The 24,833-nt window shown below is 31.6% G+C and overlaps 1 protein-coding gene across 1 annotated transcript in view; it reads left to right on the forward strand.

The window, feature by feature from the left end:
- Positions 1 to 8,060: 8,060 nt before the first annotated feature.
- The window catches only part of LOC134723649 (uncharacterized), a 45,656-nt gene continuing 28,883 nt past the window's right edge, over positions 8,061 to 24,833 (forward strand). Inside the window, exon 1 of the mRNA XM_063587210.1 lies at positions 8,061 to 8,158. The gene's annotated coding sequence lies outside the window, so the exon portion shown is untranslated. The remainder of the gene's footprint in view (positions 8,159 to 24,833) is intronic.

Raw genomic sequence — 24,833 nt, forward strand, 5'->3', positions numbered from 1 at the left:
GAATAATATCGTGTGCAGTCAGATGATACTTAAGTTTTCCCCTGTATCTAGGATACTTTATGTGAGGTGGGAAATGACTGGAGATCATTGCTTCTTCAAATTGCTTATTTAAAGTTTTCAAATAAGGAGTAAGGTTTTTTCTTTGAAGTAAATCAATCCAGACATCACATGCATCAGCAATGGAAGCAGAATTTGACTGTAAACTGTCTTAAGCAGTTGGAATTGGACTGGGCTGACTTTTTCGGTGTTAAGTTTCTTTTGCGTAATCAATATTTTGCATAAAATTTCTGATGTTTAGTTCTTTGACATCTTCATGCTGGGCAGCTACAAACAACATGTAAGGTCTATTACGAATGAAAGTTTCAATGTAATGTAATTGACGATTTCATCTGGAAACTCATGATAATTGTGTGACTGTGTAACTGACCGACTCATTTACATGAATTTCAATTATGTGGTCATTTTTATAAATTTCCTGTTTACAAAACTTTGAATTTTTCGAAAAACTAAGGATTTTCTTATCCCAGGCATAGATTACCTTAGCCGTATTTGGCACAACTTTTTGGAATTTTGGATCATCAATGCTCTTCAACTTTTTATTTGTTTGGGTTATAACTATTTTGATATGAGCGTCACTGATGAGTCTTGTGTAGACGAAACGCGCGTGTGGCGTACTAATTTATAATCCTGGTACCTTTGATAACTATTAACACCACTGGGTCGATGCCTCTGCTGGTGGACGTTTCGTCCCCGAGGGTATCACCAGCCCAGTAGTCAGCACTTCGGTGTTGACATGAATTTCAATTATGTGGTCATTTTTATAAATTTCCTGTTTACAAAACTTTGAATATTCGAAAAACTAAGGATTTTCTTATCCCAGGCATAGATTACCTTAGCCGTATTTGGCACAACTTTTTGGAATTTTGGATCCTCAATGCTCTTCAACTTTTTATTTGTTTGGGTTATAACTATTTTGATATGAGCGTCACTGATGAGTCTTGTGTAGACGAAACGCGCGTCTGGCGTACTAAATTATAATCCTGGTACCTTTGATAACTATTATCTTAACAATGTCACTACAGTCATCTTGTACTAAAACGGCGACTTGTCCCTTTAAATAAAATGTCATCTCTTTAGTTATCTTTTCGTTAATTCTACCAAGGAGACAACCTCCAACGTCCTTGATAATTGGACTGTAATGACCTGGTTTTAACATTTCAACAGTTTTCCTCCAGACAATATTATCAGCTATATTATACAGGGCAAGTTACAGGCAAAAAATAATTCGGTTATTTGTTCATCTTATTTCTCCCATGTAGTGAAATCAGTTGTTATACAAAATCTTGTTTTGTTTTTTTGTCTTAACTCACCTCTTTTTGGAGTTTAAGGTTGGTCCTGGTCATACAACCTGCAAAATACAAATTATTTTCATGCTACAAAATATGTTTTAAGGTATTATACATCTTAAATACTAAATAAACAATCGAAGGGTAAATGTAACACATAAAGCTGAATGGACTTATTATTGTTAAATAAACAAAATGGTTTGCCATTTTTTAATCTTAATAATTATAGATTAGGACATGTCATTTTCAATATTGGCCCTGGTATCAGCCCTCGACCCATATCCAACCCTCCAATAGGAGTCTTGGGTTGATACCAAGGCCAATATTGAAAATGCCACGTAATAATCTATTGATCACATATTTTCAGGCTGGAGAAAAAAAGAAAGCATATATCAAATTATTGTCAACCAAAATTCATAACAATTGAATAAAAAAAAATGTATCACAGTGCATTAACCAAATTTGTATCACAGTGAGAATATAAATAATCTTATTTTTCAGAGTTGTAAATGTTAATTGTAAAATTTATAATAAAAGCTTGTGGAAGAATGGAAATGTGGAACATTTTCCACAGGTTATTCTTTTTTTTCTGTAGATTCAAAATTTTCTATTGTTTCGCAGACTTCATTTAGTCCAATAGTGTCAAAAATATCATCCTCAGGAAAAATCAGCAGGTATAGCTTCAAAACTAGTGTTTGAAGTTGATTTTACGAGGTATTAATCCTTGGCATCCTTAACCAATATCGAAAAAAAATGTGGACATAGTTTGCTGTTGCTGTAATAATGCTGAACTTTACTCATTGACGGAAGCAACATTCTTATGGCCTGTCAATTGCATGACTGTAGTGGCCTCCACATTGGAGTGCAGAAGTGAGAAAACTGTAGTCTTCCGAACACTATGATTCACTTTTCTTCCTGTAAGACCACCTTTCATAGACAAATCTTCTAGAGTATTTTTACCTAATTGCTGCATGATAAACCATGTTTGTTTAGCATTTTCACTGGCATCAGGTTGTAGTTTTTATTTTATACTTAGATAAAAGCAACCGTCTGGAGTCATAGCTTATTCAGGACGGCGGCGAATATATTGTTTGAAAGCATTGACTGGACACCGTGGATAAGCTATTATAATAAAAGATAAAAAAAAAATCAAGGACATGTTTCTTGATATCATATAACATTAAAACAATATTTACATTTTTTTATATTTAATTTAAGATGAATTAGCTTTAATGATATTTTTTATTCTTTTTATATCGTTCATATTTCCCTTTTTTTTACGCGGGTGGCTAGATATTTTGGGGTATTATTTTTTCTTTCTTGTTTGTATTCTTTTTTTTAAAGTACATGTCAGTATATATGTATGAATGAAATCAGAACTTAGGAGGCATACGTGTGTGGTGGTTCCTGTATTTATCATTTACTTTCAATTTCATATTAATATTTAATAAATTGATAGAAAGTTACAACGCGTTGCAAACATTTTAGGTGCAAATGCTCTACTGTCACTGTGTCCTGTCCTGGTTTTGGTCAGCCTTTCATTGTACTCCAGATAATGTTCACCACTCGCTGTTGTCATAATTTTTATGTCTCCAAATAACATGTCATTATGCTCCTTCCTTCTCCTCATACCTAAGTGCAAAGTTTTATTTAAAGATATGGTATTAGAAGTGCCTCAGGGTTGCCTCAAAGTAAGAATTGAGAATAAAGATATGAATAATTAAAACATTTTAAAAAGGTACATTGTAAGTTGTTTACATTCAATAATGACAATATATAGAAGACTGAAGCACATTTTCCAAAAATTAGACCAGTCTTGAAACTTGTATGACAAACTATGTTGACATTGCCTGGCATGGCTTAGTAACAAACTTTGCAAATTGAAAATGTCTCTCTTGATTATTTATTTAGCTGGTTTAAAGATACATTTTTTAAGCTGATATAATTATCATTTTATGTAAATGCATAGACACAAGATAATATTTCATAAACTACCTGTTTCTAGGAGAGTTTGTTCAAATAACTTATCTATGGATCTGCTTTCAGTATTTTGTTTACAAGTCCCTGTGACTTCAGGTGATTTCTTTTGGCCGATAGTACCTTTCTACTGTGGTACAAATGTACAATGTATATTCCATTCTTTTCCAATAAGTACTAACTAATGGATGACTGGATTAATTTCAGGCTTTCCGGCTCATACTCCTCATTTTTCTGAGACCTGACAGACAAGTAAAATCTGGCTAAGTACTGATTGAATTCAAGTACAGATATGTCCTCTTCTGCCCGAAATTCATTTTTCTACTTTAACCATTCAGTTAAAAGTTTTACGTCACTTTTAGTTTTTCTCTTTGTGCTATCATTTTTTCAATGAAATTACTGGCATCTTACAATACTGTGAGGAACCTCTCATCGTCTGCTTCAGTTACCATCTTGTTTACAAATAGTATTTGATTGACAGGTTACCAGAAGTCAAACTCGGGGACGCGATATGATTTTTCGGTGGCTGATATCGATATTGACCTCCGCCTATTATTTGCCCTGCAAAAACGTAAAATCAGTACAAATATGTGATAATAAGTAATAAAGTACATGTAAGAAGTAAGTATGAAAGTATGTGAGAAATATTCAAACACAATTAAAAACTAAGACAAAGTAACTTACAATCAGTAAATTTCCTCTTTGCTGAAGCTGCATCGTTTTGTACATTGTACTTCCTTTTTATTAAGTTCATTGTTATCAGTAGCTATAAGCCCATCAGGTTTTAAGTTGAAATTTTGTTTATAAGCTTTCAGTCTCTTTTTGCACTAAATTTTTTACAGTTTTCACTTTTGATAATTTTTAGTGTCATCTTCCGTTATGTTAAAACTGCAAATTGAATCTTTGGTTTTATGTTTACAGTTTAACAATATCACATAGAATAACAATCCAATGAGTAACTTTTTGGAGTATGTTTAAATGTTTTGCGTCGAACTTCACATTTCTCCTGCTACACATATTTGGAAGCCTAAGACCAATACTCACTTAGCTGTCCCAGTCTCATGTTAATATTAGATCATTGTGAAAATGAAATTTAAAATACTTATAAGTACTAAGATTATTTATGCATTGCATACCTGATTTATAATCTTAATTATCTAAGGAAGGGTCATGAAATATTATTGACGTTGGTCAGTATTTTTTTTATTGCCAAATATTACCCAATTAAACTCCTTCTTTCCGAGTATTTCCAACTAGCCTAACTGAAACTACATAAAACGTCTTTTTGCCAAATTTGCATTTGAATGTGTTATTTCAGCAACAGGTGTGGCTATCAATTATATGTTAATTTAGCACGTATAAATATCCTAACCTAATTAAGAAGTTGTAATTGTATTTTGTATTGGTATATACCATGCAATTACTTTAGTACCCAAATACGTTCCTACAATGGTTAATTTGTCCTCGTTGACGGATATTATATATTTAATCTACATAATCTTTCCTCGGAGTAGTTTTCCCATGTTGGAAAATGTTCTTGTGATGAAACTGAGTTTAACTCTTTCTTTTGCAGTCATTCCTTCTTTTTGCAAGTTATAAAACTTCATAAATATAAATGTATATTAGACTTATTGGCATTTCACGAAACTATAGTTATTTACAAAAAAAAAGTAATCTTCACATCACACGTTTGATTTAATATCAACTCACTGTCTTACCGTTTAAGACATTGTACTTTAGATTTTTATCTTTCTTTCTACTCTTACCCGTGTTTAATAAAGGTTATACTGTGTTTTTCTCATATTGGATTTAAATAGTTTATGCCTTTATATGAGTAATTATGTTTCGATGCTTTAGAAAAGGATTTTATTAAATTGTGTCCGTATGATTACGATAAGGTCTTACTATAATACTTATTAGAGCTTTCTTACAAATTGACGAATTCGAAAGGTACGTATGCTTGACGAATTATACGTAAGACTCGTTTTAGGGATCCTTTATTTTGACATACTTCGGACAATTATCGTGCATGCAACGACACTTATTAAATTGGATTTCTCTTGAGATCAATTTAGGATTTCGGGACGTACGATAGGTTAGACTATGATTATTGATACCACCAGGTCCGAGGAGATAACACTACAAAATATTCTAAATATAGAGTAGTCAGACGGAAAAAATACCATTTAAAAACTAAAAGCCGGCCCCTCCCCCACTCTTCAATTTACAATGTTGCACTGTTTACTGAACATAAGAAAATGTAAAAGCAAAGACATTGTCTTCTTCCCTTACAGAAACACAAATACTTCCTTGATTCAAAATTTGCAACGCTCAAAATAATAAAATGAAAATGAAGAAAAAAAGATGATCTTCATACTATGCCATATGCTGGTGCTCGTTTCATAACTTTTGAATCATCATCTCTGGTAATATTCATTGCCCCCCCTAAATGTGTTTATATGATACACTGGAACAATGGAACGGTTATTTTAGCGTATAACTGCGTTTTGCCTATAGTCCTGAACAATCATGAAATATTAGCCACTGGACGATAAGTGACAACTTCACGTCTATCTTCAAATCATGTGTACTGTTAAATCATTGTTATAATATCCACAATTTATATGGTGCAAAATTGTAGATTTATTTTCCTAGCTAGCTATAAAACCACGTTCAATCCACCATTTTCTACATTAGAAATTGCCTGTACCAAGTCAGGAATATGACAGTTGTTATCCATTCGTTTGATGTGTTTGGACTTTTGATTTTTCTATTTGTTTTTGGATTTTCCTTTTTGATTTTTCCTCGGAATTCAGTATTTTTGTGTTTTTACTTTTTTCTTGATGTACAAAGTCTTTTTTTTTTCTAGATTTATTCAACATTACTTTTTAAAAACATTATAGCATTATTTTTTAGGAAAATCTCGATATTCCACTTTGACAATTTGCTGAAAGTGTACTGAATCTTGTCGTTACATTTACACTAACGTACTTCAAGAATGTCATTGAAATGTTAACCGTGAAACTCGTGCTTAAAAAATTCCCGCGGAAATGTGTGCACTCGTGGTTTACGTAAGTAACGTATCGGACGTAAGTGTATTTGGCACTTTTTTTCTGTTTGATTATATTAAAATCGTGTATTATTTGCGATATTCTTTTTTTTCAAAGAAACTTGATTTAGAAAAGAATGCTGTTTTACTGGATAAAAACTTTTACCTGTTATTGTAGAAATGAAATACGTGCTCCCTTTACGTTTGTTCGTACCTTTCGTCACTTTGTAAGAAAGCTCTAATATGACGTTGCTCGTCAAAACCTGCTCCGAGGTACAACTCACAACATACAACAAGACGGCATAATTACTATGTTACTAATTAATGACTTTGTTATAAAGATAAGGACATGTGCTATTTGTAAGAGAAAACTACCCACCAAAATTCAAATAAATGTGATGTACATGCAAGTAATTATAGGCAACCGTACGTCCCTCCCCAAATTAAAAAAAATCATACCGTATAGTAGATTATAAATGGCAATGACATTAGAAATATGGAACAATTCAGTTGCGAAAACTAACGGCCTACCTAGGTTATTACAAACCATTTGACCAAAAAATAAAAAAAAAATAACATCGACAATGACTAAACTACAGGCTCCACACTTTGGGCAAGCACATAACGAATGCGTCGAGGTTGAAGGTATTTGTTATCGCTAATATAAACCCCTCCCTCTGACCAGCGATAGTTATATTACAGCACAACATTACAGTACACTATAATAATTGAGACTATGTTCAGTGAATGCGAGAATTCATTCAAATTGAATTACTAATTTTTTTATCTGTAGTCAATGTACCAGTATTATAGAGCTTCGAAATACTAGTTTCCCAATAGGTTTGAGTAAAGTTCATGAGAACTGATTCCAGACAGTAATGCCTGTATTACAGCGTTCTGTTAAACCAGTTTCTTGATACACCTACGTACTTTTAATTGATTGAACAAAAACTATTGTGCATTATGATCCGAAATATCATTAACATAGAACTTACTGTTACTGATTTTCAACTGAGCTCATATTATTGTACATTATTAAAAATTAAACAAAGCTTACAAAGTAAACATTTATGAGTTATCAACCAGAGTCATACTTGTGTGTCAAGATAGCGGTGACAAGCTTAACTATATCATTGTCAGTAGGCACAATATTATATTGACGAAGCAAATATTCATATGACACTTAAATATTATAATAAATATTGTCCTGAACACATTACAACTGGAGATTAAGCAGATACAAATCGATAACAATAAAGAACATATTGAACATAACAATAAGCAATAATAAATTCAATAATGTACCATCTTTTCAATAACTATCAGCACAAAGTTCTAAAACAACAAGTTATAGAAAAGTCTTTGAAATTTGGTTTCATAGAATTGCTTTGATAACAAGTATACTTGTAATGGGCTTGAAATCAATCCCATTGAAAATATATTCTACTGTTTACACAGCAGGGTTAATCATTAAAAGACAATGACCACTTGAATAGCATACTTCCATTCAGCTGATTTCCAGTCCACCTGAGACGAACACAATATAATCAGTTTTATTGATATATTTTAACATCATTGATCGGTACCATTCTCTTTAAAGATATTGATGAATTTTATGTATTCTCGTCGTGTAATTATATAGCGTAAATTTCATAGATTAAATTTTACTTTCGATGACAACAGAAATAGATATTTCCTAAAACCATTGAGATTGTTGTATAGATGTATGATATTGGATATAGTTCTAGTTAATTAGTGTAGGAGAATTCTATTCAGGGAAATCAAAGTAAGTAAGTTTACTTCTTATATTTTGTCAAATCACAATTATTTTATTCAATTGAATTGAAATTTGAATCGCTAAAATTTTGAGTGACAGGCATGAACGAATATAATTTTTTTATTATATTTTTATGACGGAGAGTTCTCACAAATCAACTGAATAACAAATAAAAATGAGAAATCATGAATTTAGATTAATACTAGAACAGAAGAAAATTAACTTTACGTACACGTAGGCATATTAATGATATCAATGATAATAATGCATTGGTTATGTGCAATGCATTTTCTCGTACGTCATTGTTTCAATACTTTGTTGGATGCATAAATACCTAGCAACGGCTGCAAACAATAGAGATGTACAATATGATGCCTAAATATGAGTAGAGTGTTATACTCACCCCTGTAATACGTTTTTGGGTGGCATTTTGATGACCTGCACTTTTCACAATACCCTCGTTTCCTAAACCGTCATTTCCATCTATCAACTTTCAAGAATAAATAATCGTACCGAATATTCTATAAATACTAGTAAATAAACACTCTTGACTGTATATGAATAATATGGTGATAGAATTGCCATATCATCATGATCATAGATTGTTTGGTTTTATGTGGTTACTTATTGGGAAAACAATGTTAAATTCTAAATATATAAATCCATGGGGGCTGTGCAAAATTTTGGTTGGCTCTTATCATTCTTTACTTTTGTCGAACTTAATTGTAAAGCATTTGTGTAAACACCAATTAACAGCCATGTACAAATCTGAACAAATGATGAGAAGAGTTTAACATGTTTTAAGGGGCATTAACTTTGAGATAAAAAACAAATAAAGTATGATTTTTTTTTGTTTTGTTCAAATCTAAAATGAAAGTGACATCGTGGAACAATAATTCGCTTGAAGAAGACAGTTTAGTACAATTGTGCCAACACTGGACAAGAAGCAATACGGATGAATTACTCATTCACAAGTGAATAATTCGACCTCATTGAATTCATTTTCATGTTATCTTCAATATAAGGAAAAAGAAAAAGAAATGTCAACTTTGAAGGGGAATTAAGGAAAACCCATTTGATTGACTATTTGATTCGTAAAAAGCTCATTCTTGCAGGTAATAACGATACTAAATATATATATGGGAGGTATTGTGCCTGATATTCATATGATGAAGACATAATCTTTCAATCAGTTTAATTGAGGTCTGGAGCTGGCATGTCAGTTAACTGCTAGTAGTCTGTTGTTATTTATGTATTATTGTCATTTTATTTCTTTTCTTTTGTTACATCTTAGGACATCGGACTCGGACTTCTCTTGAACTGAATTTTAATGTTCTTATTGTTATTCTTTTATTTTTCTACATTGGCTAGAGGTATAGGGGGAGGGTTGAGATCTCATAAACATGTTTAACCCCGCCGCTATTTTGCGCCTGTCCCAAGTCAGGAGCCTCTGGCCTTTGTTAGTCTTGTATGATTTTAAATTTTAGTTTCTTGTGTATAATTCGGAGTTTAGTATGACGTCCATTATCACTGTACTATTATGCATATTTTTAGGGGCCAGCTAAAGGACACCTACGGGTGCGGGAATTCTCGCTACATTGAAGACCCATTGGTTGCCTTCGGCTGTTATCTGCTCTATGGTCGGGTGGTTGTCGCTTTGACATATTCACCATTTCCTTTCTCAATTTTATATATATCTTACTTTAAGTATAAATCAAACAGACCTAGACAAATCCATTCGAACGAGCTAGCTATCTATTTAGATCATTATAAAAATTATTAATATCAGGTCATATGCCAGTCGGCAGTCTTCAGAGTTCATCTCGATTGTCAATTAGAAGGCGTCTAGACCAGGATAAACACGAAATGCTGATACATTTTATCGAGCCCATGCATTGTAAAATAATTTTGATATACGATTAAATATTTTATAAATCGAACAGGAAGATTTGTGTCAAATATGTGAACAAGAATTTGACAGATTTTATTCCTTTGTCAATCAAAGGTTTTGGTCTAAAAAGTAAAGTAATTTGACTGTTTGTGTATAAAAAAAAACCTCACCAAAACAACTTTTAGCATGATTTTAACATACTAGTACACAAAACAGGGCAAAATCCTATCCATTGGACGAATTTATTGTTTATTTTTTAGGTCTTAGAGATGCACGAATCGTTTGCCTCTTCACAGTTAGCAAACGACACTGTCAATGACTTGTATGCCGCTTTGAAGATCTATATTGTCTTTTCATTGTGTTCCTCATTTTATGTTTTTTCATGCTATCAAACGTTTGATTTTTATTTCAAAAACATTCCATTTTTGAAAATTTGACAAATAAAATTAAACTTTCTGCGAAAATTCTTGGAGGGCTTTTTAATCGGCTTATGATTGTTATGGTCCTAAATATCAAACTCATTGTATTATGAACGCCAAGGGTAAAACAAACGTAACATATATAGAGGTATTCCACTTGCTTAATCCAGGGAATTAATATTGCATGTTTTACAAGTTAAAATTACTAAGTAAACATCCATTTTCATTACAAAACATCCATTAACGCCATAAAAATACGTCAGAATAGTTAAAATAATGGATTTGTAATATACGAACATTTCCCATGAAACATGGAATCACGTTTATATATCAATTAAGCAACCTTTAAAACGAATGTGAATCCAAGTGAAAGATGTAGCAATAAATCAAATATATAAGACTTATTAAAGCTTTTGATAAGCAAATATTTACACGGTACAAGTCATGTTAATTTCCTGTGATTGAATTAGAATCCATGCCTGGAAAATCAGATATTTCGCTTGGCATGTTTCATTATTAGTACCTTTAACTGCAGCAAGACAAAAAAAAAACTTTTACAAATAAAAAAATAATTCATAATAGTAAGACATCCAACCCACAAGTATTCTTCTGAAACATTATATTTTGAATCGAACACACCATGTTTAAGAATATACCCATATTAAAGCCAATTTGCCTTTTATCACCTTAACTTTTCTCTTGAATCAAAAACGGAAGCTTAATATAATAATTATATTACGTTCCTGAAATTGAAAAAGCGGATTAGTGAACCAAAGTTTAATCTTAATTACAAACTCCCAGTTCGTAATTATTTTCTTCGCATCAAGGGAAACAAAGATACATTTGTTAAATTTTAATCAATAAAGAATTAGCATGATTGCATTCAGTTTAAATATACTAGAATCGTTCGTCATTGCGTATTTTATTCATTTTCATCACTCTTCTTCTCATTTTAACCTGAGTAAATTAATTATTTAGAAATCCTTGTTCTTTTAAGTTGATTTAAAATCGCTAAACCTCTTGAAAATAAAATACATAGATTTGCGAATGCTACAGCTGATCAAATATTATATGAAGATGTATTTTATATTTTTGTTGTTAGGTTTTTGTCTCCTTTATGTTTACCCCAAATCTCCTTTCTTTCATATAATGTGTATTCTAATATGACGTGCTTCTTTCGCTTTGTGAATAAACCCAGACTCTAAACCGAATAAAATGTGTTTGCACATGCGTATATTGAAAACAGCAGGATAATGAATTTTATCAAATTTGCATGCATTTAATATATTTCATAAACTTAAAACACTTCCGAACTCTTAAATGATGAACATGTTGTTACTTATTAATTTATCATGACTGTAATATGTTTCAATTCGAAATTGACATATTTGACCTAGATACGACAACCGTTCATGCTGGCTGTTCCAAACTCCTCCTTCTGAAAAATCACATTGCCAGGCGTTTGCTTGTTTACAAACAAAAACGGAGGTTTATGAAAGAGCCTCACAAACGCTATACATTTATACACATCAGACATAAAAATTACCTGTATTATCCTATTCAATATCGAATTAATTGATGCAAGCTATACTTTATTGTAGGTGAAACATTGGAAGGCATTTAATTCGTGTTATTTTAGCGCTCACTATCGCTCGGGCAAAAATAATCACGAATATAATGCCAACCCATGTTAAAACTACAATAAAGTATAGCTGGTATTAATTATTTCTTAAATACTGTATTTTGTTCTTACCAGTATTTGACTCAGCGAGTTTTTCGACAGGTTACCCTCTCTGGTCAAGAACATTCTACATGTAATACTCTGTCGAGTAGAATCAACCCAACGAAGTAAAACACGGTAATATATTTTTATATTAATTTTGGGATAGGAGGGAACTAATATTTAAGTTTCTAAATAAACAAAAGAATCATTTAAATCAGTTACTTTTTTCAACATTTTACCGATTGTAAGCTTGATTTTGCCTGTTTTAGTAGCTCTTGCTTGACCGTGTACCGGATTGTTCTACTACAGTGTACTAATTATTTTGCAAAAAAACATTTGGTATTCCGGAGTTAAAAGTCGGAAAGAAGAAAAAATATCGACTTAATACTGGAATGTTTTTATGTAAAACGTGTATGTTCTAAACTTAGGATACCAATCATAAGGTAAATACGAAATTTTGGTTTCAATCTGATATGTAGTAAATATTGAATAAATTAAAGATAAAAAAAATTGCATGTTGTCTGCACACAAAAAAGAAACTTTTGAAACGTTTGATATTTAACATTTTTATCAGCTTAAACGTACATTAACTATTGCCATGCAGTGAAGCTGTTATGAACTTCACTGCATGGCAATAGTTAATGTACGTTTGAGCTAATAAAAATGTAAAAAATCAAACGTTTCAAAAACTATATCGGAAAATAAAACGAGATACAAGCTGTTATGAACTTGTATTTCGTTTTATTTTCCGATATAGTTCTGCCTAATAGGAAACCTCATCTGCGAGTCTGGTGACACAGGAGTTCTGTTTAGACTGTATGTCATTTACACACAGACTTTTGGAAATAGCTTTTTATCATTTCTCAGACTTGTTGATAACCTCGATGACATCGTTGCCGCCATATACAATTAATGTTACTCGATAAGGATGGGATAAAGTATCCTTAAACGTTGTTTTTTTGTTTGTTACTATATTACTTAAACTTTATTGATACTTCATTATACATGATATACAGGTTACATATAAACGATGAAAAAAAACTACGCAGACACTTTGTCTGAGATCACCGCTAGTTTTTGGTGGGGTTCGTGTTTATTATTTAGTTTTCTATGTTGTGTCATGTGTACCATTGTTTGTCTGTTTGTCCTTTTCATTTTTAGCCATGGTGTTTTCAGTGTTTTTTCGATTTATGAGTTTGGCTGTCCCATTTGTATAAATATATATAAGAGATTAAAATAATATCAAGGACTCCCTGCCCTCAGTCTTGGTGACTTTTTTTTAAAAAGGAGCCTAATTTGATAGTGTCCTGTTTTGTTTCAGGATTGAGGATATGTTTTAATTTATCTATATATATATCATTTAAATAAACTCATCATAGATACCAGGACTAAATTTAGTTTATACGCCAGACGCGCGTTTCGTCAAAAGAAGACTCATCAGTGAACGTGACGCTCGAATCCAAAAAAGTTTTAAATGCCAAATAAAGTACAAAGTTGAAGAGCATTGAGGACCAAAATTCCTAAAATGTTTGCCAAATACAGCTAAGGTAATATATGCCTGAGGTAGAAAAGCCGTTGTAAGTTATTGTGATTATTTTCATTTAAAAATGAATAATAACCCTATTGAAAATATAAAATATTTCGTGCAAAACATCTGAAGGCATGATTTAGTTTACACTTATCAAAATTTCCCTGTCCGATTCAATTAGAAATTTGCCACCACCACGCAGTCGAAATTGTATCGTTAAGAAAACTGAAATCCCATCGTCGCAAAAACCTACATTGTGTTAATTTAGATTTGTTGCAACTTTTAAAAAAAGTACAGAAATTTTCCTAAACCAAATTTAGTAAAAATATATTGATACTTATTTTCCTGGTTCTTGTTTGTCTCTAAAAAGAAGTCAAGCTGCAAATAAATCGCCGATGGTATTTGAAGAATTTTCAAGCCGTCTTAGTTAGGTTTGGTATAATGGATCTTATTTAATGGCGTATGTGCATTTTCCTAAAGAATATTGGAATCTGTCAAACTGTATTTCAATTACGCTATCGGTTAATTACTTCGTTTGTCAGTGCAAGTGTCAACTTCGCTGTGTTTATGATTTGTCTTCTGAAGATTTAGATCTTAGTGTCATGGTTTCAAGGCTATAATATTTTGCAACTGAATCAATGGCATCTGGTGTCTTCATTTATAATTAAAATATTTTGGTGTTGTCAGATTGCATATTGTTTCCCGAGTTCGTTTTACGTTGTATAGACATCAGTTTTAATTAATTGACCTGAAGCATCTTTGATCATATAATGGACTCAAGCCTTCTAACTGTGTTTGCTATTTAGCATATCAATATAGTATATCAATGATGCGCATTATTCATTCGCGCAGGTTCAAATACTCTACGTAACATTTCATTACCGAAGTACAGTAAGTATACAGACACTACGAATGTATATTCATATTAACTGAATATTTGGTATAATTATGTTTGATCTTGTAGTAGTAAAGATGTAACACTGCATGTCTTGTTATGTACATTTCGGAGAATATGTTATTATTTATGAGCCAGCTGAAACCCGTGTTATGGATTTTTCGTAGCGTAGAAGTACCAATGGTGGCCTTGGATTGCTTTCTGCCCTTTGGTCGGGTTGTTTTCTCTTTAACACGTTCCCCGTTTTCATACTCTTTTCAATTTTGAAATGATTTTTCACTTTTCACTTGCGTCAGTATGTGGGATAAAAGAAGTCATAATTGGTAATTTGCATATACAATGCCAATGTTTTGATTGGTCCGGCGAAAAAATCAAGTAAGTGATAGTGGGAATTTTGGGATTGATAAAAAATATTAATGTATGCCGAACCTCAATGTACTTTAAAACTAAAACGACACCCTAAGCTCCTACAGAAAATTAATATGATTTCTATTCCGTTCCGATAGTCAAATTATAAGACATTCTTCTTTTGATTAAAGTAAATGAAAAAGAAGGAGTTTGTTCAAGTAGCTGTTTGTTGTTTTACGCGTACCTTAAACAGTTAGATAGACAGAAATGTTAGGAAGTCGTCCAAATCATTACGTATTGGTAGTTAATTGAGTTTATGATCAAAATGAGATTGAAACTTTTCAGAGAATAATACTTAAAGAAATAAAAAAATGTTAGCAAATGAGACCGCGGCTCTTATTTAACAAAATTCGAATTAACAACGGCTGAAATGTTTCAGTTGGTGTTTCTTTTCTTGAAAGCAGAGCTTTTCGATACATTCTGTTTTTTAGGGGCGACGAAGAAAAGTGAAACTTATAAATATTTACAGTGCTACCGATTTATTTTAGAATATTTATCTCTATTACAAACATATTCAAGTTATTATACATATAAAGTACATATAGCACTTGGCTACAGTAGCTAGTATATAGTGAAGTGGAAGTTATTTTTCTCTGAAATCTGTGACAAGTCATTATTAATAAATATGTAATAGCGACATATATTAGTCTGTGCATCCTCTACGGTATTATACTGTTTCCGTTATACATCACAGATACCACTAAGGTGAATACTGGAGTATGTAATAATGAATTATCTATGCCATTTGATTATTCTTTATCACCATATTTCATGCTTACATAAAATTGGTTTTGGCAAATTATATCATAAACTAAGATACGTAATTTATATTAGATGTATATGGAGATATATTGACGTAAAAATTGTGTCAGTATTTAGTGGAATTGTCCCTAAGGTTACACGACTTTTGTAATGTCTTGATGAATACATCATCCATTTATACTACCTTACATTCCTTAACCCCTTACAAAATAAATGAAATTTAGTGATAATGAAACAGTACATATATCTAACTATAAATGTATTGTGTCCAATTCCAAAGATAACGTGTACATGCATAAAATAGTATCTGTATTTAGAACAACCATATATCTACATCAAATTAAGAATGGAAATAGGGAATGTGTTAAGGAGACAACAACCCGACCATAGAACAGACAACAGCAGAAGGTCAGCAATAGGTCTTCAATGCAGCGAGAAACTCCCGCACCCTGATGCCCTTCAGCTGGCCACTAAACAAATATATGTACTACTGTAGTTCAGTGATAATGGACGTCATACTAAACTCAAGTAACAGAAATTAAAACTCATACAAGACTAACAAAGACCAGAGTCTCCTGGCTTGGGACAGGCGCAAAAATGCGGTATCTGTGATTTATAACGAAAACAGTGCAATTCTGTAGAGGATGCACAGACTAATATATGTCGCTATTACAAATTTATTGGTTATGACTTGTCACAGGCTTCAGATAAGATTTTAATGTATAATGGAATAACGTTATTTTAATTGCGATAATGAGTCCCGAAAACTTACTTCTCTTACGTCTATTATTACACTATATATACCTAGCAGATATTGCTCAGCTCAGCAATTTTTTCATATTTTAAAAGCCTTTAAACTTTAATTGAAATGCTTTTGAATGTCTGTTCAGAATCCTAGTGGGATATTTTTACTCAGATTAAATGCAGTTGTATATTTGTTTCTCTAACTCTATGGATTTATCCCTTTCCGAACCCATTGTATAAAAAAATTTAATCAACGTGTGGTTGCTGGTGATCTCAAAAGATCATTGGATGATTTTAAGGGTCATGACCTTTTTAGCTAACTGAATGAATCAAAATATGATAACAGGTGTTAATGAAATTGACAACTTCGTGCAATGTGAAAGGCACTCGAAGGGGATTTTCGCTTAACAAAAAAAGAAAACATATTTTTAATCATTAGAGAAACAGATTCTTACATAGTTACTCGTGGATTATCGTATTTATCCAATCTCGATAGTTAAATTATAAATTTTAAAGTCCTCGCCGAGGCGGCTCGGACTTTAAAATTGATAATTTAACTACCTCGATTGGATAAATCCGATAATCCACTGGTATCAATGTAAGAATCTATATTATATGTTATTCAGGTCTCAGACAGGGTATATACTGTGACATTCCCGGCTTAGAGTTTATATCCCCTGAGCCGAAGGCGAAGGGGATATAAGCTCTAAGCCGGGAATGTCACAGTATATACCCTGTCTGAGACCTGAATAACACATATATTACGGATTACTCCTGACGTAATGTTACTTTCTAGTGCAGGTATTTGTTGAACATTCACAATGCAGCATGTATATTCATTACATGTTTACTGTTTCTTTAATATTTTGAGTAATCCATTTGAATGCACCTTTTTTTAATCTTGACAAATTTTTATCCGTTAAAAAATAGTTTCAATAAAGTTTTTAAATCATATTTTGTATTGTATGTGTGTCTGGCTTATTTTTTTTTATTATTTACAACACACATATTGAAAACTCAACCTGATATGTTCGGCATACGTAAAGGATATTATAATTTGCTGTTAATATAATTTCATCGTATATGTAATAATTTATTATAACACTTTTAACATTAGATTTAAATATTTTTAAAGTGTAAATTGCGTGATTTTGTATTAAAAACGTATTATTGGCTGAAGCACGTCATTATTTTCCTTCTGTGAGCCTCTGACATTCCTTATTGTTCTGTATAGCTTTTGACTACGTCACATAGTAACCGGTTTATGATGACGTTTTTGAGGTTCCATTTGGGGATAAAAACATCGTATATACCCCGGCAGTTTCCTGAATATATACTGACATCTCTGTGTTGTTATCCAATCACAAACCTCGACACATTTGTAATCCGTTATATATATCAATGTGAATAAACAAGGCATTTCAACTTTTTATCCCACAATTTTTTGTCTAAAACACATCCATCAAATAACATTATGCATGATATTGGTAATCCCGAGTGTGTTTTCATACTGTTAATGTCTATATTTTTTTTGTAATGGTCTGAATAATTTAAATCATTTTAATGCTATTTTATCGAATCAATAATATTACAGAGATACTTATAACATATACACTAAACTATTCAAACAAGACGATTCAGTGTCATTGCATTTATTGGATTTTTCATTCATGTTATTTGCTACTATATTAAAACGTCGTATCTTAATGGTATGTTTATTCAAGCTAAATAATGAAAACGCCAATATGTTATTATGTAACGAGTAAAACTGACTCGTAACTTTTTATTTTTTACTAGTATCAAAGTATGATAATTGTTTTTTAAAACGGGTTCATTTTCCGAATCTCTTAATAAAACAATTTGTGAAGTTCCATTTTTCTAGATCTTTGAAACTTTTATAAATACAAGGAAAATTAAATTGAAACAATTACATCGTAAACGGACTTCCCATTTTCTAAATTATTGATATGCAAACATTGCACTTTTAAATCCTTTGTGTCTGTTTTTATTCGAGCGTCACTGATAAGTCTTGTTTAGACGAAACGCGCGGCTGGCAAACATGATTTTCATCATATCATCTATAATATATAAGTTTAATTTATTACACAATGAAATTAAATTGAAAATAGAAGATTTCGAGATAAACATAGAACCACAATATATTCATGATACTAGTAGTTGCTTTACCATGCAATCAGTTGCGTTACATTATGTAACTAATCTTTATCAAAATTTAAAGTGCAGCGTAATTTACTGACGTTGAATAGAAAACTATGGGTAATATGAGACATCGCACATGTAATTGATTCACGAAAGTATACATTGCAAACATTTTTTTTTTGCTACCTATACATGGTATTAAACTAAATTAAATTGACAAAGCAAATGAAATTCGAAAGTAAATTATTAATTCGTGAACCATACTTAAAGTTCTGAACTCAAGTTAAATTTTACCAAAAAATTACTACTGCATTCAACAGTTAAGAATAGGTTCGTGCTGGAGAGATTAGCATGTCAAAATGCATTGGTATTTAGTGGCTTGGAAGTCAAAACATCTAGACATGCATGCACCTTGGATAGTGTGTTTAAAGTCATTCACCACCTTAACATTTTTTTTAAACGTTGAAAGCTAATGCCACAACAAGACGACATTAGTACCAGCAAAGTAGAAATGGATAAGTATAAGTTGTTATAACTTGTTTCCCAATCCACTATAAACAAATTTGCTTACACTAATCGTTGCTGAGGTTTTCATCGTGACAATAGTTTTCAGTACATTTTTTATGAGTTATATTTTCATTGTTATATTTACGGAGTTTATTGAAGTGTTTTAGTTAGGCCTTTCACGTACAACTATCCTCCTTTTGGGTGACTTGGTTAAGTAAATACATCAGTACACTTCTTGAAAAAAAACTTTGATAACAATCATGACAATAAATATATTATCGATGGGCAATTCGACTGTCTTAAAAAAAGACATTTGCCAACTCTCTGACCACCAGAGGATTGTTGAATAATGGGAAAGATGTCATCGAGACAAATTCACATTACAGCCCAGACATATTAAAATACAGATTTAATACCTCGAGTGTAAATGGCACTATTATGTGGGGTGATATGTTTTTGAAGTGTACAAATGTCTACTGAATGTTATGTGACTTCGTATTAAAGCAACCTATATGGTTCAAATAAATTTGTTTTATCTTTAATTTCAGAATGCATCGACATGCATATTTCCAAAAATAAAAACACATCTTCCCTTAAAAAACATTAAGGACATCAACTTTTTTGCTTTAAATTACATTGCAATTCAATGTGTTGCACAAACTTATAGATTCTATAAATATGCATTGCAAGAAGCAGCAATTGAGCATTAACTATGAAACTATATAAAATATGTTTAGTTTTTGTACATAACTGTGAAAAAAATATGTGCTGTATACGTCAATTTGTTAAGAACCAGCCGAAAAGAAACAAAAAAAATACTTTCAGAAAATGTATGTTCAGATGAGTTTGCTCTCTCATATTGCAAGGATATGCACAATTAAAACCTGATGGCACATTTGATAGACTTTGAACTCTTGCTTGCATAACAATGTGTTTTAAGAAGGTACCTTTGCTAAAATCAAGATGTTTAACAGTTATCAAGTTGCGTCAAGCAGATATTGAAATACACCGACATACACATTGTTTTAATTTCATATGTTTTTATTTGCTTATTATTGTTTATAAGATAGGTTCTCATAAACAACGATGGTTGTATGTAAACACAATATCGAAAAAAAAATTATTCAGCCTGCATGTCACTACAAAAGAAATGTGTGTGAACACAATTTACATGTTCTAGTTTTAACACTGCCACATTTTGACAACCATGTTCCAAGTCCTCAACAGTTTTAAAGATCATTTTTAGATATCACAAAATTATCTATCTATATTTTTTATACTAAATTATTTATGTGTTTTTCTAAATAAACTATGGCGTATATGGTCAATTTGTCTTTGAATGGAAATGCAGATATAGAATTATAATACTGGTACTTTTGATAACTATTAAACAACTAGTATTTAATTGAAAAACATAATTATTGTACTTTGAATAAAACTCTTGATTGATTCTGCTAAATACAACAATTTAAAAAAGGTTTATCTTAGAATATATCCATTATAATAAATATTGTTTCAATGTTGATTAAAGCCGAATTCAAAAACGAAAAACAGATTTATGAAATATCTGGATTGGAACTACCATAATTTGTGTACATAGTTTTAGTCAATATATGTGGTACTATACGTTTATACTTAACGGAAAAGTGAGTTGACCATCTTTTTTGTCCTGCTCTTACGGGTCGATAGTATAACTGCAATTATATCGTTAAACAGAATTGCTAATACATTGTAGTCGCCGTGTCTTAATCTAACAATCAGAAGGAATAGCATTAATCATACCATTTACTTACTTCATTACTGATTGAAGACTTTTATTTGACAGCGGCTATAAGAGACAAGCTTTATTTTTTGCACACCGTCTCCAAAGGATGCAATTATCTCTAAAGAGGCTGATCTCTTAAAGATGATTGTTGGAAAAAAGAAGTAGATACCAAATGGTAGAATTGAAACTGTTATGTCAAAGAGACGATGTAAAAATCATGACCCCAAAAAAACGAGATGAATTCATTTAAACATCATACTAAAACAAAAATTAACCAACACACAAAACACCTAGCTCTTGAGAGATATCATATGTCGTCTTTGAGTTTCTGATTCATAAAAAAAACACCATCCGCTCAAGTGACTGACACTTGAACTACATTTATAAAAAGTCAACAAACTCAAAGGATGTTTTACGATGTGTCATTTCTAATTAGTAACTAATTACTTAAGATGAATCTGTTAATCCATCCTCCTTATCTGATGTTATATTTTGCTTCAGAAAAATATTAATTTCCTGAAATTTAACAGAATAGTTGTAATTTGAGATTGGTGACATCTTTCAGTTTGCGTCACTTCAACGCTTAAACAAAACAAAAGGTGTAAATACTTATGTGTTTCTTTAAAGGATGTGAATAAATTAAATTGAAATAACAAGTTCGCATTTAACACCGTGGTCTCCGACAAACTATAAAAATTAGAATGTTAGTCGTTTCAATAACAGTCGAGGTAAGACGCCTTAAAATGACACCACGTTTAATATACCACAATAACACTAAGGAACTAGTAAATTCTGCGCGAGGAGAATTGTTGACTGCTGTTATTGAACAAGAATTGTACTTTACAGAACAATCGGTGAAATAATGAGCGTTGTTACTGTATCTCGCTTTAATGTTTAAAAGTTTATAATGTTTAAACTTGCACGATTTAAAACATTGAATCACTTTTAATATGTTCTTCCATTATCGTCTGCTAACATAAAGTTAATTCTCATTTTAAAAAGATAAGGTATAAAGATCGTATAGCTGGTTTTGTAAAATTTAATTAACAATAAAGTACAAACAGAAAATCTTTAAACATGAAATTAAGAAAGAAAAAATATCTTCAACTTCTAAATGTCATTCAAATAACGTTATGCATTGTTTAATGGTAGTCACAAGGGACATTTCGAAGATACGATATATTGAAATTTTCGACTTTTATAAAAATTAATGGAGACCCATCTGAGTTTGTCAGATTGACTGTCATGATAAATTTGGTTTGTAAAGTTTCTTTGTATTAAACAAAGGTTGTCACGAATAACGGTGAACAACATAAGAAGAAAAAGCAAATCTGAGTGATTAAAGTACAACAGCAAAGGATGTTTGAATGATATGCGTTTGTTTTATAATTCATATTGAAATATGTCATGAAAAATCATGCCATAATAACCTTACACATGTACCTCATGGTTGGTGCCATCTAATTGATATGACAAAATCATCCTAAATGAGACGGGACTTCCTGATCATTTGATTATATGTATGCATGATGATAATTATGTTAAATGATAGAATTTGTTTTGTAAATATATTTCAAAACTCTTGAAATATCTCTTGTGAGTAGAATTTTTGAATTGTAATTAGAATATGGAGTCATTTAAACGTGTTTTTTTTATTTCATATATTTCATGTGTTTGGTTCTTCGATCTTGTCTCTAGTGCGCATGACGAAGGATAATCAAAACACGTTATTTATATACGGAAATATAGAATCGCATGTCAAAATGTAAAAAAAACACCATTTTATCAATCTAATTACTTACGAACGGCACAATAATATCATAAATACTCGATGATTGTCTTAGTACTTCGCGTTTTGTTATTAGTTCTAAAGTATCTAGATTAGACGTAACGAATCCTAATGTGTCACTGGCTGTATCCTATCGTAATCCTAAGATTTTAACTAGTTGATCCATACGTATCGTCTATCTGTCCGAGTGCCTCGAGACCTCTTACATACGGTTCTGTCTTACCATAGTAGTAACGGAGTCTAGTAATTGTATTACTTGGAGCCTGTAAATCCAGTAAGGCCTGCATGTAGGTTTGGACGATTTTATGAGTTTGCCCGTATCTTTCCTAGAGTAATAAAATTGCTTTGTCGTAATTTGTGTTCGGCATTAAAAAAATCTGCTAAAGTTTTTAACGTTTCGCTTTGTAGAAGGGACTTTAGGTAGTTAAATTTTTGTGCATCACTCAGTGTAGGATTTGTGTGGATCGCGGTTTCACAGGAGTCCCAAAAAGATTGCAAGTCTAGTTTATTTCCGGTAAATATAGGTAAGTTTAACTTTGGTAGCTTGTGATACTCGCTGTTTGCGCTAGATGATGAGCGTGAATGTGAGCTATGCGTATATTGTTGGTTTGCTGATGTTAAAGGTTGACTAATAAATGTAGATGGAACTGATTGTATAAAACTATCGGCATGAGGTTTCAAATTCGATGAAATTTGTTCATTGCGGGTAAACTCTGATTTTGAACTGACTTTGCTAATTTTGTAATTTGCCGTAATTTATATTCTAGATTGAACATGTACTTATCTGATTCCAGTATTTCCACTGCTACATCTTCACCTGAAGTTTGCTCCAGGATCTTCTCGTTGATGTCCTCTAAAGTTCTTCTCTGAGTGACTACTTCTAATAATGTTGCAATTTCGTCGTAATCCGCTTAGGAACTATGATGAATTTCTTCAAATTTCTTTAGGAATTTCCGTACTGCACCTTTGTGTCCCGATCGTACGGCTTTCATTTTCGTATCCATTTTCCCTTTTGTTACGGCACCATAATATCATAAAGTGGGTGATAGAAATAAAAGACATCTTGACTATTTGATAGATGTATTAGCAATAAAGCATAATAACACGTCAAGGCGACGTGACGTTACATAAAGCGTGGTACATAGTAAACGTCTAGTGTGCGGTATTTACGATAGTATTGTTATCTTATCCTATTTTGTCCAGTAATTTCTGTGGAGTTTCATGAAATAGAAAATAGTATATGTAATGGAAAGTGCCACATAAAAATCCAGTTTCTAAGATTGAAACAAACGTCGTTTCATTTTTCGACTAAATCCTTGCAATACGTTTTGCAAAACAATGAGGTAGCTCTATTTTATAATTTCATAGATTACATGTTTCTACCCATATTTATAATTCACAAAAAGATTAACATGAAAACAGTGAAACAAAAGTAACTTACTTCAAGGAAAACTTATAAATGGGAAGCCATAAACACTAACGAGTAGAAGACAACGGTTATATAAGTTTTACTGAAATGATTGTGTTAACACCACCATCAAGATATTGATTCTGTTTAATAAAAATTAAGTCATCATGATTCCCTGGTTGTTTATTTTGAAATTGTCGTTTTGTACAATTTTTATTAGTAAGACTGCTTGTTTGCGTCGAAAGGTTGCTGTTATGGTGTTTTTTTTATAAAATTTACCCGACGTTATCATTCATTCATAATACGTATTTTATCTGTTTTATCACTTATTACCTTCTTACGTCATCATATCAATATAACATTTTGTTTAATGACTTTGTTTTCCCCAACGTTTCCCGTAACTCAAATGACTTATGTCTCAGGTGGTATTAACCTACATGTATCAGTTGACAAAAGCGGTATTTAACATGTTTTATAACATCGTAGTGTAGTCTTCCGAACGTTTGATGATCAAACTCATTAATCCCAGGTAACGTCATACAATTTTATAACCATTTATACATCTAAATATTTATATACAGTTTACACATTATTATCGAAACTTGATTTAATGTTTTCCTCCAGGAATCAACTCATTTGGTCGCTATGTCATTAACATATGCCCCTATCATTCCAAATTTTACCC

Source organism: Mytilus trossulus, chromosome 6 (assembly GCF_036588685.1).
Source record: "Mytilus trossulus isolate FHL-02 chromosome 6, PNRI_Mtr1.1.1.hap1, whole genome shotgun sequence".
NCBI classification, from domain to species: Eukaryota; Metazoa; Mollusca; class Bivalvia; order Mytilida; family Mytilidae; genus Mytilus; species Mytilus trossulus.